General features: G+C 37.2%; 1 non-coding gene across 1 annotated transcript; it reads left to right on the forward strand.

The window, feature by feature from the left end:
* Nucleotides 1-8,507: 8,507 nt before the first annotated feature.
* Nucleotides 8,508-8,614, forward strand: LOC112999484 (small nucleolar RNA R71). The gene has a single exon (XR_003264670.1). It is a non-coding gene; the product is annotated as a small nucleolar RNA R71 (small nucleolar RNA).
* Nucleotides 8,615-13,613: the final 4,999 nt, after the last annotated feature.

Raw genomic sequence — 13,613 nt, forward strand, 5'->3', positions numbered from 1 at the left:
AGGGCCAAAAGCTCCATCTTCACAAGTGGTCAAACTCGGCAAGTGCACCGAATCGCGCAAGTAGTATAAAATGGTAAGAACCGAGTATCAAACTCTCAGGGAACTTGTGTTACTTGATAAAGCTATATTCAGTGAATAGGTGTCTAGTATGAAAATATATGTGTGGACTATGAACAGGTATGTAAACTAACTATTAAAAAGGAAAATCACGTGAGTAATGATGTGTAAAGACAAGTAGACAACATGTTGGTCTTCCTATTAGGTGCCTGATGTTATAAGGATATTCTCTACTTAACAATGCTTATGTGTTCTATGGTGTCTCCTGAAATGCTAGATCCCGATCCCTTGTGATAGTCTAGCCTAATCCTGATCAAGCATCATTCTCAAATCCCTCTTGTTGGGCTAAACTCGATCAAAACCACATTAAGACAAACATACAAACTTACCGTACCTCGATCCCTCATGATAATATGATAAACTATGTCCTATCAAGTTCTAAGAATTAGACCAGTTCCCACTGTTGAATGATCCTAACAAAGCATGCATCTACGTGATTAAGGCAAAAGCATACTAAAATGACGTACTGGTATCACAGAGAACACATAAAACATCATTAAATAGATATAAAGGTATTTACATCAAGTACCTACAAGGAAGAACCAATAGAGGATTTAGCTCTCCATATCTGGGAAGCTTCCTTTACGACAAAGAGAAGAGAAAAATGAAGGATTGAAGAAATACAAGTAGTGGAGATATCTCCTCCACCTCTAGAACCTTACAATCATTCACAGGCTCATCTCATGCTCTCGGGATGGCTTCCTCTTCAAGCTTAGTTCTCTACCAGTCTTCGCATCGCAAAAGCTCTCAAATCTCTCTGGAACTTGGACCTTTCTTTCTCTAGAAATCTCTCTGGAACTTTTTCTTTTTCTCCATTTTATTTTTCTTTTTCTTGGTCATTTATTTCTTTCTCCTCGACCATTATTGGGTTTTTATTCTCCTAATTTGTCAGATCTGTTACCTCCTCTTTCTTTTTCTCAGTGCCATCCTTTACAACAATTTGTTTCTCCAAAGCCACCCTATCCTCATCCTCAACCACCAAACGCTTCTTGTTTCTTGTCATCACAACACTACATTCCTCTTTGGGATTCTTTTTTGTGTTCGCTCCAAAGCTATTGGATGACTTTTCAACTAATTGTTCGGCTAGTTGGCCCACCTGGACCTCAAGGTTCTTCAATGTTGACTCAGTGCTTTTGTGATTTGACATGGTTACCTGCATGAATTGAGTTAGAGTCTCCTCTAGCTTGGTTGTCCTCTGAAAAATGTTAGGCCCTTGTTGAGGTAGCCTGTTGGAAGGTCCACTCTGGTCTTTGTTGAATTGATTACCAGGGTGTGATCTCCACTGTCCTTGTTGGTTGTAAGGACCATGTTGGAAACCTGAGAATCCACCTTGATTGTATCCCTGCCTTTGTTGATTCCCCATGTAGCTAACCTCTTGCGTTTGCTCTTCAAAAGGAATGCAAAGACCGGATTCATGAGTACCACCACATATGGTACAACCTGTAACCTGCAAAATAGAAGGATGTAAAGCTTGACCATTAGACAAGTTAGTTGGAAACTTACTCAGGGTTTTTGTCAAGATCTCAAGTTTCCTAGAGAGCAACTTATTTTGTGCCAACACAACGTCTTGTGATGATAAATCCAGTAAACTCCTCTTAGTGGGTTGATGCACTCTATCACGTAGAATGGCGTGATCACTGGCAAACATGTTTTCAATCAACTCCGTTGCTTCTTCAGGGGTTTTCAGTTTTATTTCCCCCCTGGAGAAGCATCTAACAGCTGCTTAGATTGCATCCTCAACCCATCTATGAATATGTTAAGCTGGGTTGGCTCAGAGAGTCCATGGATAAGGCTCTTTCTTAACAAACCTCTAAACCTCTCCAATGTTTCACTTAGGGATTCATCGGGAAACTGATGAAATTGTAGCTTTCCCTTCCGTAGTCTTTGACTCTGGGAAGTATTTCTTCAGAAATTTCTCAACAACTTCTTCCCAGGTCTTCAGACTGTTACTCTAGAACCTCACAATCACTCACAGACTCATCTCATGCTCTCAGGATGGATTCCTCTTCAAGCTCAGTTCTCTGTCAGTCTTCTCACCGTAAAAGCTCTCAAAACTCTTTGGAACTGTGGAAGCAAAGCTTCATGATGAATCAACAATGATTCAAAGGTGTTTTGATGATAACAATGATGACAACAAAAGATGATGACAAAAGTGATGAACAAAAAGCTCAAAAGGTCAAAGAACAACTCAAGTGAATCAAAGAACATCTCAAGTGAACCAAGAACAAGTCAAGAGTTCAAGAATCAAGAAGAATTCAAGACTCAAGAAGAAAGCCTACAAACAAGAATCAAGATTCAAGATTCAAGATCTCAAGAATCAAGATCAAGATTCAAGACTCAAGATTCAAGAATAAAGAAAGGACTCAATCAAGATAAGTATTAAAAAGTTTTTCAAAACTTTGAATAGCACATGAGTTTTTGACAAAACCTTTACCAAAGAGTTTTTACTCTCTGATAATCGATTACCATATTGTTGTAATCGATTACCAGTAGCAAAATGAGTTTGAAAATGTTTTCAAACTGAATTTACAACGTTCCAAATATTTTCAAAAGGCTGTAATCGATTACCAATGTCCTTGAACGTTGAAATTCAAATTTAAAAGTGAAGAGTCACATTGTTTCACTCAAAAGCTTTGTGTAATCGATTACACATATTTGGTAATCGATTACCAGTGTTTGTTTCTGAAAAATCTAAAGATGTAACTCTTTGATCGAGGCCGTACCCGAATCAAATAAACATGAAAATGCAGTAACTAGGAAGTGATCCTAGGTCGTTTCCCAACGAGCAGTGACAAGCCAAATGTTCATAATATACTTGCAGTAACAGTAACGATGGGGGGGGTTTGGTTGTTTGGTAAGTAAAGAGCAGAACAAATAAAATGGAATACGAAACTACTAATATTAAAAACGGGTTGTTTCCTTTGATTCAGAAGCCACTCTCTTATCCTGGGTTATGGAGAATTCGTCCCTAACAGTCAACCACTTAATCCAACCCTATTTCAATTTACTAAGCGAAAATCAACTTAGGGTTTTCAATACGTGTTTAGGCACCACATACACCAGTTAGCCCTTCGTCCATTAAGCATGAACGCAAGTTAGGCTCAGAGGCAATTAATCGAACACGAAGCGTGCACTGATTAATATTCACGAAATTGGGATAACTGGTGAAGGGAAAACTGCCAGGAAACCACATTACAAACGAAACCTCAAAGAGAGTTGGACTTCGTCCTCAAAAGGAAACAACACTAGAAAATCTAGCCTTCCATGGATTCAAACAGAAAACGCAAATGAAACATGAAGCAGAAACGTAAATGAACAAGAACGTAAATGAAAAGAAACGTAAATGAACGTAGAAGAAGAAGCAAGAATGAACTCGTAATTAGAAGCAGAAAACGGAAATTTGCATTAAGAACGAAAACTGTAACAAGGGAATAGAAAAACGTGAAAACCTAAAACCAAAGCTCTGAATAATGAAAATAGCCTAGTAGAATAGAATGCCCTGCACGAATCCCAAGACAGCTATTTAAAAAGAGTCACTCAAAGTCACTGGGCCCTATTACAATACTCTGGCCCAAAACGAAATAAACACTGAACAACATAAAATAAAATTGCGAAATTTCCTAATTAGAAATTAACTAAGGTAAGCGCTGCTTTATTTGCCCTCTTCAAGTCCACAACCAAAATCCGGATTAAGCCCAATGTTTCATTAATTCCTGAAATTAGATTAAAAACATCAAATTAGCTAAATGAGCCCAAATTATAAAACTGCCTAATTAATTGACAATTAAGACCAATCAATAATTAAAATGGTGCAAAAAGGGTTTAGAAAATAGAAGAAAATGATGGCACATCACTTTGTGCTCAATTTCCACTGGAAGATGACATGCCTTTCCAAAGACAACCCGATAAGGAGACATTCCTATGGGTGCTTTGTAGGCAGTCCGATGTGCCCAGAGAGCATCATCAAGCCTGGTACTCCAATCTTTCCTGCTTGGCTGCACAATCTTCTCTAGAATTCTCTTGATTTCCCTGTTTGAAATTTCTGCCTGTCCATTAGTCTGGGGGTGGTATGGTGTGGATACCCTGTGTACCACCCCGTACTTTTTAAGCAGGGCATGCATTGTCCTGTTGCAAAAATGGGTTCCTTGATCACTAACAATTGCTTTAGGTACTCCAAACCTGCAAAACAGATTAGACCTGACAAAGTCTGCGACAACTTTAGCATCATTAGTTCTAGTGGGCTTGGCTTCCACCCATTTTGAAACATAATCAACTGCAAGGAGAATATAAACATAACCAAAAGAGACAGGAAAAGGACCCATGAAATCTATACCCCAGACATCAAACACCTCACAGAATAGCATAGGTTGCTGAGGCATTTGTTGTCGCCATGTCAGTGTATTTCCTGCTCTCTGACACTGCTCACAAGTGCTGCAGATCTTCCACACATCTTTAAAGATGGTGGGCCAATAAAAACCACAATCAAGCACTTTGCGAGCTGTCCTTTGAACACCCAGATGACCTCCCGGTGCGGAAGAATGACAGAACTGCAGGACTGAGTCAGTCTCATGATCTGGAATGCACCGTCTAATGACCTGATCACTGCACAATTTCCACAAGTAGGGGTCATCCCAAATAAAATGCTTAGCATCACTTTTAATCTTATCTTTTTGGGCCTTAGATGCTAAGGGAGGAAAAACAGAGGCAACTAAATAATTGACAATGTTAGCAAACCAGGGAGTAGAAAGAGAGTCAAAAATACTATACAATATATACAAATGATCATCCGGGAAATCATCCCGAATAGGTGAATCTGCATCAGAGACACATTCGATCCGACTCAAATGATCAGCAACTAGATTTTGTGCTCCGCTCCTATCACGGATCTCCAAGTCAAACTCTTGGAGCCAGAGCATCCATCGGATCAACCTAGGCTTAGAATCAGCCTTCTTCAACAAGTACTTTAGAGCTGTATGGTCAGTATAAACAATAATGCGAGTACCAAGCAAATAAGATCAAAATTTTTCAAGAGCAAAAACTATGGCTAGAAGCTCTTTCTCAGTAGTAGTATAATTTGCTTGGGCAGCATCTAAAGTCCTAGAAGCATAATATATCACCCTGGGCAATTTATCAATTTTCTGAGCAAGGACAGCCCCCAATGCATAATTTGATGCATCACTCATAAGCTCAAAAGGGGCTGTCCAATCGGGTGCCTGGATGATGGGGGTGGTAGTCAACGCTCTTTTGAGGCAATCAAAAGCCTATTTGCATCTGTCATTAAAGTCAAACTCCACCTCCTTTTGCAACAAGTTGGACAGTGGAAGGGCTACTTTGCTAAAATCCCTTATAAAGCGCCTGTAGAATCCTGCATGACCAAGAAAAGATTGCACCTCTCGCACACAAGAGGGGTAAGGCAATTGTGAAATAACAGAAATTTTTGCAGGATCTACTTCAATACCCTTATTGGAAATAATGTGGCCTAAAACTATACCTTGCTCAACCATAAAATGACATTTTTCAAAATTTAGAACAAGGTTAGTTTCAATGCATCTATTCAAAACTTTTTCCAAACTATTCAAACAACCATCAAAAGAGGATCCATATACAGTGAAATCATCCATAAACACCTCTATGGAATTTTCTAAAAAATCATTGAAAATACTAATCATGCACCGCTGGTACCAGGGGCATTGCACAGGCCGAAAGGCATCCTCCTATAAGCAAAAGTGCCGAAGGGGCAGGTGAATGTGGTCTTTTCCTGATCCTCAGGAGCAATAGTAATTTGCATATAACCAGAAAAACCATCAAGGAAACAGTAGTGGGATTTACCTGCCAGGCGTTCAAGCATCTGGTCAATGAATGGCAGGGGAAAATGGTCCTTTTTGGTAACCTGGTTCAGCCTCCTATAGTCAATGCAGACTCTCCAACTGTTCTGCACCCGAGTAGGAATCAGCTCCTCCTTCTCATTTCTGATCACTGTGAGGCCAGTCTTTTTCGGGACTACCTGGACGGGACTCACCCATTGGTTGTCGGAGATAGGATAAATGATCCCAGCTTGCAAAAGCTTGGTTATCTCCTTCTTCACTACATCAAGAATCACCGGGTTGAGTCTTCTCTGTGGCTGTCTTACTGGTTTAGCTCCATCCTCTAAATTTATTCGATGCATACATGTGGATGGGCTAATACCAGGAATGTCCGCCAGGGTCCAGCCTATAGCCTTCTTATGCTTCTTGAGAACTGACAACAACTTCTCCTCTTGCTCATCAGCAAGGGAGGCAGATATAATCACTGGAAAACTCTTGCTATCATCCAAGTAAGCGTATTTTAAATTTGATGGCAGAGGCTTCAATTCTGGTGTGGTCGGCTGGACAGTGGTAGAAGGAGATGGTTTCTCAGCCTTTACCTCATAAAGAAAGTCAGAGGTATGTGTACTTCCTGAAACATGGTTAGTCCTATCTGACTCTATAAAATCAATCTCAAGAGGTAAAACACCACCACCAGGCATACAATCAATATCACTTTCAGATTCACTCTCAACATCAAATTCAGACATATGATCAAATACAATTTCAGACTCAATGCATGAAGAGTGAGAGGCATGCAGATTAGAATAAAGATCAGTCATGTATTCATCAACAACATGGTCAATTATTTCAGCACGAAATACAGAAAGATCTTCAGATGGGTATTTCATAGCATCCAGAATATTAAAATGAACAGTTATATCACCAAACTCCATGGACAGTGTGCCTGCATAAACATCTATCTTAGTTCTAGCAGTTTTCATAAAGGGTCTGCCTAGAATGATGGGAACTGATCCTTGAGAAAATCCATCTTCCATATTCAAGATATAAAAATCAACAGGGAAAATCAGTTCACCAACTCTAACTAAGACATCTTCTATGAAACCAACAGGATAGGCAACACTTCTATTAGCTAAATGAATTACCACATCAGTTGACTGCAAGGGACCTAGAGATAGAGAATTAAAAATCGACAGAGGCATAACACTAACAGAGGCTCCTAAATCTAGCATGGCATTGTCAAACTTACTATTCCCTATAATACAAGGTATGTTGAATGTACATGGATCTTTGCATTTTTCAGGAATTTGAGGAACAGATTTACCAATCAATGCGGAGACATTTCTGCCCATGCTAATGCGTTCACTTCCTTTAAGCTTCCGCTTATTAGTGCACAACTCCTTCAAGAATTTGGCATATCTTGGAATTTGCTTTATTGCATCCAACAGAGGTATGTTTACCTCTACTTTTCTAAACGTTTCCAAGATCTCTTTCTCTGCCTCTTCCATTTTTTTGTTGGAAACTGCTCTTGGAGGGAATGGAAGAGGGGGAATGTGCTGCTTCTGCAAATCAGAATTACCTGTGGAAGAAGATTCACCTGCACAGAAATTGTTAGGTAGATTTTTGTCATCACCTTTTTCTGGAATAGAGTGAAGTTTGGCAGGTTCATTTGCAGATGAGGAAGGTGCTACGGGTTGAGGTCCTTGACACTGCTTTCCCGACCTCAATGAAATGGCACTGACATTTTTGGGATTTTGGACAGCTTGAGAAGGCAGCTTGTCAGAATTCTGGGACTGTTGTTGATTCAATTGGGTAGCTAATTGTCCCATCTGATTGGTTAAGCTCTGAATGGAGGCTCTGGTCTCTTGCTGAAACTGCATGTTCTGCATAGTCATTTGCCTCACAAGTTCTTCGAGGGAAGGTTGTGGAGGGGCCTCAACTGTTGGCTGTTTCTGGGGTTGTTGCTGTTGTTGGATTGGTGGAGGAATGTATGGTCTGCTTGGGCCAGCAGCATTTTGGAAGGAAGGAGCAGGCTGCTGTTGTTGTTGCTGAGGGCTGGACCATCTGAGGTTAGGGTGATTCCTCCATCCAGGGTTGTATCTGGTGCTGGAAAGGTCATAATTGCTTTGCTGTGGTTGATTTTGCTGTTGAGGTTGAGGAGGTCTATTGTAAATATTTGCAGCATAAGCTTCAGGTTGCTCAATTGCTCCAGGTTGCTGCATGGAAGGGCAAAGGTCTGTATGGTGGTCAGCAGAGGAGCACAAACCACAAACCCTTGCGACAGGTACAGATTTCTGATTCAAGGCCAGCTGGGTTACCAAGTTGACCAACGCATCCAGTTTGCCTTCAAGCTTCTTAGTTTCAGATGATGCAGATGGGTTTGTAGCTACCTCATGCACTCCTCTAATGACTATGGCATCATTTCTGGCGCTAAACTGCTGGGAGTTGGAGGCCATCTTCTCAATTAAATTTCTGGCTTCAGCAGGGGTCATGTCTCCAAGGGCTCCACCACTGGCAGCATCTATCATACTTCTCTCCATATTACTGAGTCCTTCATAAAAATATTGGAGAAGAAGTTGTTCTGAAATCTGATGGTGGGGGCAACTGGCACATAGTTTCTTAAATCTCTCCCAGTACTCATACAGGCTCTCTCCACTGAGTTGTCTAATACCTGAGATATCCTTCCTGATGGCTGTGGTCCTGGAAGCAGGGAAAATTTTTTCTAAGAATACTCTCTTAAGGTCATCCCAGCTCGTGATGGACCTTGGAGCAAGGTAATATAGCCAGTCCTTTGCCACTCCCTCTAATGAATGAGGAAAAGCCTTCAGAAATATGTGATCCTCTTGGACATCTGGGGGTTTCATGGTGGAGCAGACAATGTGAAATTCTTTCAAATGTTTGTGCGGGTCTTCACCTGCAAGGCCATGAAACTTTGGAAGCAAATGAATCAGTCCAGTTTTAAGAACATATAGGACATCCTCATCAGGGTATTGGATGCACAAGCTTTCATAGGTGAAATCAGGTGCAGCCATTTCCCTTAGAGTCCTCTCACGAGGTGGAGGTTGTGCCATGTTCTCAGAATGTGCAAAATCAGAATGCTCAGAATCAGAATGCTCAAAATTATAATGCTCAAGATCAGGATGTTCAAAATCACCAATAACAGAATGCACAGATTCACCAGTTATGGAATGCTCAGAATGATCAAAAGGTATAAAATGATGCCTAACTAATCTATGAAATGTCCTATCTATCTCAGGATCAAAGGGTTGTAAGTCAGATGGATTGCCTCTAGTCATACACTACATTCAGCATGCACACAACTAGTTGCCTTGTCATGTAAATAAAGGTGTAGGTTTGAACTACAGCTACCCTCAAATGATATCCAAATGACTTGAAATTTTGTGAGCAACCTTATAAAATGATGAGAAGATAGCACAAAAAATTTCAGACAAAAATTCAAAGTCTAACTATGAAAGCTAAAATTGGTAGGTTAAGAAAAATAAGTGAATAAAACTTGAAAAATAAAAAACTTTTGACAGAATCGCTTTTTTTGGACGATGGAGACCTCAGCCGGCCTACGGAAGGCTGCCACGGCATAGGAAATTTTTTTCTACCCCAAATGCATATATAATAATTGCGATTCTGATAACCGGAGCTAAAGTTATGGCCGTTTGAAGTTTTGACAAACACAAAATTTGCTAGTTTTTTGGAACTTTCAAATCTGACCAAACTAAAGGCTCTAGCTATTTTTCCCACAAAATATGGATTAAAAGAAGTTACCACAAAAAAATTCAGCCAAAAATAACAACCCTAGCTACTAAAACAAAAAATCCCAAATAATTCAGCATGGGTGGTCGCTAAAATCCGTCTCTAATTGATTTCTACTACTACTCCGTTTTTCCGCAAGCTGATTTCTACTACTACTCTGTTTTCAAGCACAATCTTCACAGCAAAACACCCAAGACTGAAACAGGGGAAACGCTTAATGGGAAAACTGAAACAAAACACAAATTAAACAAAATACCAGGACACTAAACAACACTAACACACATACTAACACAATACTAACAATTAAACATAAAACACGAAAGGATTAAACACACAACACTAGCTAGCTATTATGAACCTTTGGACACTGCTCCCCGGCAACGGCGCCAAATTTGATCGAGGCCGTACCCGAATCAAATAAACATGAAAATGCAGTAACTAGGAAGTGATCCTAGGTCGTTTCCCAACGAGCAGTGACAAGCCAAATGTTCATAATATACTTGCAGTAACAGTAACGATGGGGGGGGGGAGGGGGGTTTGGTAATTAAAGAGCAGAACAAATAAAATGGAATACGAAACTACTAATATTAAAAACGGGTTGTTTCCTCTGATTCAGAAGCCACTCTCTTATCCTGGGTTATGGAGAATTCGTCCCTAACAGTCAACCACTTAATCCAACCCTATTTCAATTTACTAAGCGAAAATCAACTTAGGGTTTTCAATACGTGATTAGGCACCACATACACCAGTTAGCCCTTCGTCCATTAAGCATGAACGCAAGTTAGGCTCAGAGGTAATTAATCGAACACGAAGCGTGCACTGATTAATATTCACGAAATTGGGATAACTGGTGAAGGGAAAACTGCCAGGAAACCACATTACAAATGAAACCTCAAAGAGAGTTGGGCTTCGTCCTCAAAAGGAAACAACACCAGAAAATCTAGCCTTCCATGGATTCAAACAGAAAACGCAAATGAAACATGAAGCAGAAATGTAAATGAACAAGAATGTAAATGAAAAGAAACGTAAATGAACGTAGAAGAAGAAGCAAGAATGAACTCGTAATTAGAAGCAGAAAACGGAAATTTGCATTAAGAACGAAAACTGTAACAAGGGAACAGAAAAACGTGAAAACCTAAAACCAAAGCTCTGAATAATGAAAATAGCCTAACAGAATAGAATGCCCTGCACGAATCCCAAGGCAGCTATTTAAAAAGAGTCACTCAAAGTCACTGGGCCCTATTACAATACTCTGACCCAAAACGAAATAAACACTGAACAACATAAAATAAAATTGCGAAATTTCCTAATTAGAAATTAACTAAGGTAAGCGCTGCTTTATTTGCCCTCTTCAAGTCCACAACCAAAATCCGGATTAAGCCCAATGTTTCATTAATTCCTGAAATTAGATTAAAAACATCAAATTAGCTAAATGAGCCCAAATAATAAAACTGCCTAATTAATTGACAATTAAGACCAATCAAAAATTAAAATGGTGCAAAAAGGGTTTAGAAAATAGAAGAAAATGATGGCACATCACTCTTCAAAAAGGTTTTGACTTTTTCAAATGGGTTTTAAGTTTTTCTTAAAAGTTGTAACTCTTCCGAATGGCCTTTTTGACCAAACATGAAAAGTTTATAAAAGCAAGGCTTTGTTCTACATTTTTAATCAATCTTTCTAACAACAATCTTGAATACTTTTGCTTTTCCAATCAATCCTTTACAAGCCTTGAATCTCTTTGAATCTCTTTGAACTTCCTCTTCTTCTTTGTACATTTTGGATGGACATAAAACCAACACCTTATCCTTGAACAAGATCAATAAAAATTTACAACTAATAAACAAAAACAAATAAATCCAACATGTAAAAGAAAGAAACTGGCATTTAAAACATAAATAAAACATTTTTCTCTTCTATTTTTGTGTAATCGTCTGTCTTTCCTTTTATTTCTATATCAAAACCTTTGTCACTTAATAAATTTGAACTTTGTCTAATAAAATTTGATATTTAAAATAAATAAATAAATTTTGACATTTAAAATTTTACGTGAACTTTATCATGTAGAAAATGCCAACCATTTATTTTTAAATTAGCCTTATGATGGAAATGAAATGTCTATTATAAGCTATTTTTGTGTTCACATTACAAATTTAATTATTTTAAATGATATATTACCTTAATATCAATATAATTATTTAATCTATGAAATTATGAATTTACTTTTAAATTTTTTAAAATTAATGGATAAGTATACTAAATAGAAGAAATTGAATATTTTGTAGATTGTATAAGATATAATAATCATATTATTGATTTGATTTTTATTATAATATTCATGTGATTTTTTATATTTATTTTACGTGTGTATTGATAACAAAAATTAAGTAAAAGAAAAAAAAATAATAGTCTCCATTGAAGGCGAAAGGTATTACGGTGTGATCTTTAAGAATAGAGAAACACGACAAAGATTTTGATATATAGAAATAAAAGGAAAGAGATACAAAAAATATTGGAGAGAAAATCATGGGATTTGATTATTTGTTTTGAATATTAGTTTTTTTATTTTACATATTAATTTAATTGTTTTCTATTTTATTATGTAATTTTTTTATTAATTGTGTGCGGTGTTAGGTTTGTACCCACTTAAGAATTTCTCTATATTACTTTCTTAGTAAAACATAGGATAAAATGTTTTTTTTTTCTTGGTATTATATTGCATACAATTGACCTTCCTATTTACCTGAATCTTGAAATGTTTTAGCATGAACATTTTTTTTCTATTTATGTAAAAAACATGTCAATAGGAGATGATTGTCGAAAGTTAGAAAGGAAGTGATGACTAACTCAGCCCTCCAAGCGATTCTGACTTATTGTATGACAATGTTCTGCTTCTTGACACCCTCATTGATGAGATCCATAGAATATTCAACATGTTCTAGTGGTGTTTCAAAGGAGATATGCATAGGGGTATAAAGTGGTTGAGGTGAGAGAAGTTGTCATTGAAGAAAGAGGATGGCAACATGGGGTTTAAGGATCTTGAGGATATGTTGTTTTTGGATTGGTTCACGAGTTACATACATAATGAAAAATGTATGTAACGGGTTAAAATGAAATAAGATATTAATATATTTTTTTATAAAATAAATATTCATAGTATATATTAATGTATTTTTACTTTTGCATTTCTCTAAATTTGAATGAATACAACTATCCACAAATATCCTTATTATACTTATATAATCATTAATTATAAAAGTGTATGCTTAATTGTTGGCAGTACATCTTTTTTTTTTTTTTCATGTTATTAACAAAATATTATTTCTGTCTAGCCACATAACCAGTTAAAAAATCCAGTTTAGCATTTGAAACTAACTGTAAGTTAAAAATCTCTGTTAGGCTTTCGTTCCTCCTTGTTCCTTGTTCTATTTATTGATTATTACAGTTAGATGGCGACTCTATTGGTCACATTGCTTTGCAGAAAGTTGCCGACTTGTACACATCTATGCCCAGAGACATGTCATCCTGGTCAATGCACAAATACTGAGAAGTGCTGTAAAAAGGTACGACACAATTCTAAGTAATAGATTTTACCTTATAAATCTGTGAAGGATTTCGTTTTTGAGATTGTTATTGTTTTAACTTTGAATATGCTTGTAGATATTAAGTTAATATTTTGTTTCAAAGATAAACAAATGTTAGGTAGTTTTTATATTATTATTCAATAAAATATTATTATATACATGATGATAAGTTTATTGATTTTTCTAAAATTATTTTAAAATAATTAATTTATAAATAATAAATCTAATTTTTTAAGACGGTTTTATAAAAAATCGTTTTAAAAGGTAGACTTTTTATAAAATAATATATATATATATATATATATATATATATATATATATTACTAAACTAAAGGTAGAAATT

The sequence above is a fragment of the Glycine max genome, chromosome 14 (assembly GCF_000004515.6).
Source record: "Glycine max cultivar Williams 82 chromosome 14, Glycine_max_v4.0, whole genome shotgun sequence".
NCBI lineage: Eukaryota > Viridiplantae > Streptophyta > Magnoliopsida > Fabales > Fabaceae > Glycine > Glycine max.